Raw genomic sequence first — 6,747 nt, forward strand, 5'->3', positions numbered from 1 at the left:
CTTGGCCTCCGTGGCTTATTCATTTTTTACTGAGGTGCAATTCACATAAGATCAACAATTATAAATTTTATAATCCACTAACGTGGTACTAGTACACTCATAATATTGTGCTGCTGCTGCTGCTAAGTCACTTCAATCGTGTCCGACTCTGTGTGACCCCATAGACGGAAGCCCACCAGGCTCCCCCCTCCCTGGGATTCTCCAGGCAAGAACACTGGAGTGGGTTGCCATTTCCTTCTCCAGTGCATGAAAGTGAAAAGTGAAAGTGAAGTCGCTCAGTCGTGTCCGACTCTTAGCGACCCCATGGACTGCAGCCTACCAGGCTCCTCCATCCATGGGATTTTCCAGGCAAGAGTACTGGAGTGGGGTGCCGTTGCCTTCTCCGAATGTTGTGCAACATCACCATTTACCCAGTTCCAATACATTTTCATCATCTCTCATACCCAATAAGCATGTTCACTAGACCCTCCCTGTTCCCAGAACCTAGCAACCACTAACCTCTTGTTGTCTTTGTGGATTTGCCTATTCTGGACACTTGGTGATAAGTGAGGTCATTCAATACGTTGTCCTTTGGGTCTGTCTTCTTTCACTTAGCATAATGCTTTGGGGCTCATCCGTGTTGCAGCATGTGTCAGCACTTCACTCCTTTTTATGGTTGAATAATAGTCCATTGTTTATCTGGTCATATGTAATGAACATTTGGGTTGTTTCCACCTTTTGGCTTTTGTGAATAGTGCTATGAGCATTTGTATACAAGTATTTGTTTTGAATATTTGTTTTCAATTTTTTGGGGTATATGCCTAGGAGTGGAATTGCTAGGTTATAATTATACTGCTTAACCTTCTGTGGAACTGCCAAACTGTTATCCACAGCAGCTGCACCATTAAATATTCCTACCAGCAATGTACAAGAATTCCAGCATCTCCAAATCCTCCTTATTTTCTCTCTGTGTGTGTCTGTGTGTGTTTTAAGAAGGCATCCTATTGGGCATTAAGTATAACTCATTGCGGGTTTGATTTATATTTCCTTAATGAGTGCAGATGTTGAGTATCTTTTCATGTGTTTATTGATTACTTGTATGTTTATTGATTATTGATTACTTCAAAGGAGAAATGTCTTTTCAAGTCCTTTGCCCATTTTAAAATTGGGTTACTTTTCTTTTTGCTGTGAAATTGTAAGAAATGTTTGTATATTATAGACCCCAGATTCTTATCAAATATGTGATTTATAAATATTTTCTTTCATTCTATTTGCCATTATTTGACTTTCTTACCAGTGTTCCTGTGCACAAAATATTTTAGTTTTGATGAGGTCTAATTAATTTTGCTTTATGTTTGCTGTTTATGCTTTTGGTGTCATATCTAAGATTTCATTATCAAATCCAAGGTCATAAAGATTTACCTCTATGTTTTCTTTTTTACTTTTTATTTCATATTGAAGTATAGTTGATTACAGTGTTGTATTAGTTTCAGGTGTCCACCAAAGTGATTTAGTTATACACATACACAAATCTATTCTTTTTCAAATTCTTCTCCCATTTAGATTGTTGCATAATATTGAGCAGAGTTCCCTTTACTATACAGTAGGTCCTTATTGAAGATTTACCTCTATACTTTCTTCTATGACTTTTAGAGTTTTATATCTCTTATTTAAGTCTTTGATGCATTTTGATGTGTGGTTTTTTTTTTTTTTTTTGGCATGTGGTATAATGTAGGGTTCTATCTTCCCTTCCAAGTGGATATCCAATTGTCCAACACCATTTGTTAATGAGACTGTTATTTGTCAATTAAATGGTCTGGGATTCTTGTCAAAAATCAATTGACTGCAACTACTGAAGCCTGTGTCCCTAGAGCTTGTGCTCCACAACATTCTCTACCACTTTGAGGAGCCTGCACTCTGCAACAAAGAGAAGCCTCTGCTAATCGTAACTAGGGAAGGCCTGGGCACAACAATGATGACCCAGTGCAATAAAAAAAAAATTTAAGTAAATTAAAAAAATCAATTGAGTATAGATGTATTGGTTTATTTCTGGAGTCTCAATTATATTCCACTGAGATACATACATATTTTTAACACCTGCTCCACACTGTTTTTATTACTTTAGCTTTGCAGCATGTTTTGAAATTGAGGAGTAAGTATTCTATTTCTGTTCTTCTTTTCAAAAGTATCTTTTAAAAAAAAAATTAAGTCTTTATTGAATTTGCTACAATATTGTTTATGTTGTTTATGTCCTGGTTTCTTGGCCATAGGGCATATGGGATCTTAGCTCCCCAACCAGGGATCAAACCTGCACCCTCTGTGTTGGAAGGCAAAGTGTTAACCACTGGACCAGCAGGGAAGTAACTCCAAAAGTATCTTGATCTGTTTCAAGTTTGTATCTGGGGTCCCTTGCAATTCCATGTATGCTTCAGGATCAGCTTTTTCATTTCTACCAAAGAAAGAAAAAAGCACATTGGGATTTTCATAGGAATTTCTACTGGATATGTAGATTACCTTAGATACTACTGCCATCTTGACACTATTAAGTCTTCTAATTTATGACCACAGGGTGTCTTTCCATTCATTTAGGTCTTCTTTAATTGCACCTATTTGGTTAAATTTATTTCTAAATATTTTATTCTTTTTGATGCTACTAAAAATTGAATTTTCTCCATTCCTTATCTGGATTGTTCATTGCTAGTGTTTCGAAATACAACTGATTTTCATGTTGATCTTCTATCCTGCAGTTTCACTGAATTTATTAGCTCTAATAGTTTTCTTTGTGTGTGTGTGTGTGTATTCTTTATTTTCCATATACGATCATGTCATCTGCAAAGAGGGATAGTTTTACTTGTTTCTTTCCAATTTGGATGTCTCCTATTTCCTTTTTGTTGACATATTGTTCAAGTTATAACTTTCAGGACAATGTTTTTTATACAATTTTGAATAGAAGCAGTGAAAGCAGGCATTGTTGTTATTGTTCCTGATCTTAGGGGTAGCTCTTTCAGTCTTTTACTGTTGATGTTAGTTGTAGGGTTTGTTTGTTTGTTTCCATAAATGCTCTTAATCAGATTGAGGAAGTTCTCTTTATTCCTAGCTTGTTTAATGTTTTTATCATGGAAAAGTGTTGGATTTTGTAAAATTCTTTTCCTGCATCAATTGAAGATTATTACATTTTCTTTCATTCTATTAATATGGTATAATATAATTGATTGGTTCTTATTTGTGGAACCCCTTGTGAGATAAATATCACCTGGTCATGGTGTGAAATTATTTTAACATTCTGCTGCATTCAGTTTGCAAGGATTTTATTCAGAATTTTTTCCATCTATATTCATAGGGGATATTGGTCTGTAGTTGTTTTCTCTTGTGATGTCTCTGGTTTTGGTATTACATAATATTGGTCCCATCAAATGAGTTTAAGAAGTGTTGACTGTTTTTCTATTCTTAGAAGAGTTTGAAAAGGATTGGTGTTAATTGTTCTTTAAGCAGTTCATACAATTCACTAGTGAACCACTGATCTGGTCCTGGACTTTTCTTCATCAGAAGGTGGTGGTTTTTTTTTTTTTTTAACTACTGATTCAATCTCTGGTTATAAGGCTGTTCAGATTTCTTTTTTCTTTTTCTCAAATCAGTTTTGATGGTCTATATGTTTCTAGGAATTTGTCCATTTTATCTAGGTTACCTAATTTGTTAGTGTACATTGTTCATAGTTTACTCTTATAGTCTTTTTTATTCCCTTAAAAGCAATGGCAAGCCACTCCAGTACTCTTGCCTGGAAAATCCCATGGATGGAGGAGCCTGGTAGGCTGCAGTCCGTGGGGTCGCTAAGGGTCGGACACGACTGAGTGCCTTCACTTTCACTTTTCACTTTCACACATTGGAGAAGGACATGGCAACCCACTCCAGTGTTCTTGCCTGGAGAATCCCAGGGAGGGGGGAGCCTGGTGGGCTTCCGTCTATGGTGTCACACAGAGTCGGACACGACTGAAGTGACTTAGCAGCAGCAGCAGAATGTCTCCATTATGCTGTATTTAAATCATCTTTTTCTTGATTGAGGGCTCACTTGAATGCTACAAATGATCAACTATTTCTCGGAGCTCCCAGAAAGTTATTTCTGACACCATTTTGGTGTTTCTGTGTCGGGACGGCCCATGGAGCTTCCTATTCTGCCATTTCCACTGATAGTCCTTCTGTCTTTTCTTTGTTTTGTTTTGCTTTCCAGCCGAATGGCAAAATGACTCTGACGTGCCAGGTTCCGTTCTCATACATCCTATGTGACTCAGTCTTCCCTGCCCCACCTTCCCACTTTCTGTCCCCGACCACGTCTCTGAAGCCCCGTCTGGCTCTAACACTGAGCTGTATCTGCGAACTCAGTCGTGTCCCACTCTTTGCGATCCTATGTGGACTGTAGCCCGCCAGGTTCGTCTGTCGATGGAATTTTCCAGGCAAGAATCTTGGAGTGGGTTGCCATTTCCTACTCCAGGAACATTCAGCTACCTCTTCCAAAATTTTCTCCACCCGCTCGCCTTCCTCTTTTTTGCACTGTAAAAGGAGGCTCTTCTTTCCTCAACTCTCTCTCTCTCACACACACACACAGACACGCACGCACACCCTGTTCTCCACGAGAGCGAGCGCCCCACTGCGCTCAGCTGAAGGCCCGGAAGAGGCTCGGCCGACAGGAGCGCGGCTCGGGCGCTTTACGGAACCTGCGCTCGCCGAGCCGAGCGGAGCGGGCACGTGCGCGGCGCCCGGGCGCTCAGAGCGCCGCCAGCGCCACTGGGAAGTGAAACGCGGGGCTGGGCGGCGGCCTCCTGCGAGCGGCCTGATTTCAAAAACAAACAAACAAAAGAGAGCGAGAAGGGAGGTGAGAGAAAGGGAGCGAGGAAGAGGAAAGGGAGAGGTTTTTAACTAGACGGCGGGCCCCCTCCCAGAGGCCGGCTGGAGCCCGCGGGACCGCAGCTCGGCTCTGAGGCCGGCCGGGGATTTCCCCGTAATAACGGACGAAACTTCGGAGTCAACCGGCCGTGGAGGGAAAAAAAAAAGGTACTGCCGGACTGAGGCGCATTCTAGCGTCAGTGGGGAGCGCGCAGGGTGCGGCGAACCCAGAGCCCCAGGCTCCCTGAGAGCAGAGCACCCTGGGTTCGGCCGCGTCTCCCAGGTGCCTGCATGGTCCTGGCGGCCCCTGGGAGGGCCCCAGTTCAGCTCAGTTCGGTCGCTCAGTCGTGTCCGACTCTTTGCGACTCCATGGACTGCAGCACGCCAGGCCTCCCCGTCCATCGCCAACTCCTGGAGTTTACTCAAACTCATGTCCATTGAGTCGGTGAAGCCATCCAACCATCTCATCCTCTGTCGTCCCCTTCTCCTCCTACCTTCAATCTTTGCCAGCATCAGGGTCTTTTCAAATGAGTCAGTTCTTTGCATCAGGTGGCCAAAGGATTGGAGTTTCAGCTTCAGCATCAGTCCTTCCAATGAATATTCGGGATTGATTTCCTTTAGGATGGACTGGTTGGATCTCCTTGCAGTCCAAGAGACTCTCAGGAATCCTCTCCAACACCACAGTTCAAAAGCATCAATTCTCAGCTTTCTTCATAGCCCTACTCTTACATCCATACATGACTACTGGTAAAACCATAGCTTTGACTAGAAGGACCTTTGTTCGCAAAGTAATGTCTCTGCTTTTTAATATGCTGTCTAGGTTGGTCATAATTTTTCTTCCAAGGAGCACCTACCCTCAGAACTCCCGTGCAGAACTTAAGCAATAATGGTCAAAAAAGAAACAAAAAGAGATATATATATATATATATATATATATATATATACAGTTTTCCTGTTTTTTTCTATTTGAATTTTCTTTGAGTGAATTGTTTTACAGTAATTTAGACTGTTTTCTGAATTCTCAGTAGTCTTTTCCTTTAAATAGCTGACTAAATCGAGTGTTGCTCCAGTTCTGTCTGTAGATGGGCTTGGTCTTAGAGAATTGTTTCTATTGAGGCATCACAGTCGAGGAACAAGGCTGCATTTACATTTTCTGCCACATATACAGCTACCTGAAATTGTTTATCTTCTCTGTTTATATATATCTTTAAGGTATTTCTGAGCAAACAGTATAATCATTCCCTAAACTCTGCTTCCATTCAGGTGGACAATGTAGCTGCCCCAGACCCTACCAGTTTACTAAAAAAAAAAAAAAAGATGTGAGATTTGAGGGGGAAGAATGTGAGGAGTTCTGCCTCTGTAAGTAGTCTTCTCTTTCATTAGTTTATGCAAGAGATAGTTATTGAGTACTTCTTGTATGTCAGGCACTGTGCCAAGCCATAGGACTACAAGACTCACCATCTCTAAGGACAGATAAAAACAAAACATAAAGTACTGGTGTTGATCATAAACATTCCAATATTCTGTTCTGGCTACCTTCTGAGAAAATCTTTCCTGTTATACAAACATCTTAACATCATAACTGTTTGCAATCAAGCCAAATATCTGTGATTCGGTAAAGATTGCCCCAAAGTTTTTTTTTTAAGTGAATAAGAGAACAAATCAACATGTTGACTCTACCCAGAAGAAGCTACTGATAGTATTATTTCTTTATTAGAGGAGAGAGAGAAAAATAGTGCCACCCTCATTATAAATCATATAATGAAATGGTTCTTCTTATTGTTAGTAACTCAAGTGAGAAAACTGTTGTCGCAGATGAAATTTGAAGTTGGCAATCTAGGAAGCAAATCTCAGGATCCTTCTACTTGGTAATGTCTAAGTCATCATTAG

This window comes from Moschus berezovskii, chromosome 7 (assembly GCF_049115385.1).
Source record: "Moschus berezovskii isolate FMDL1 chromosome 7, NW_MosBer_1.0, whole genome shotgun sequence".
Classification (NCBI taxonomy): domain Eukaryota; kingdom Metazoa; phylum Chordata; class Mammalia; order Artiodactyla; family Moschidae; genus Moschus; species Moschus berezovskii.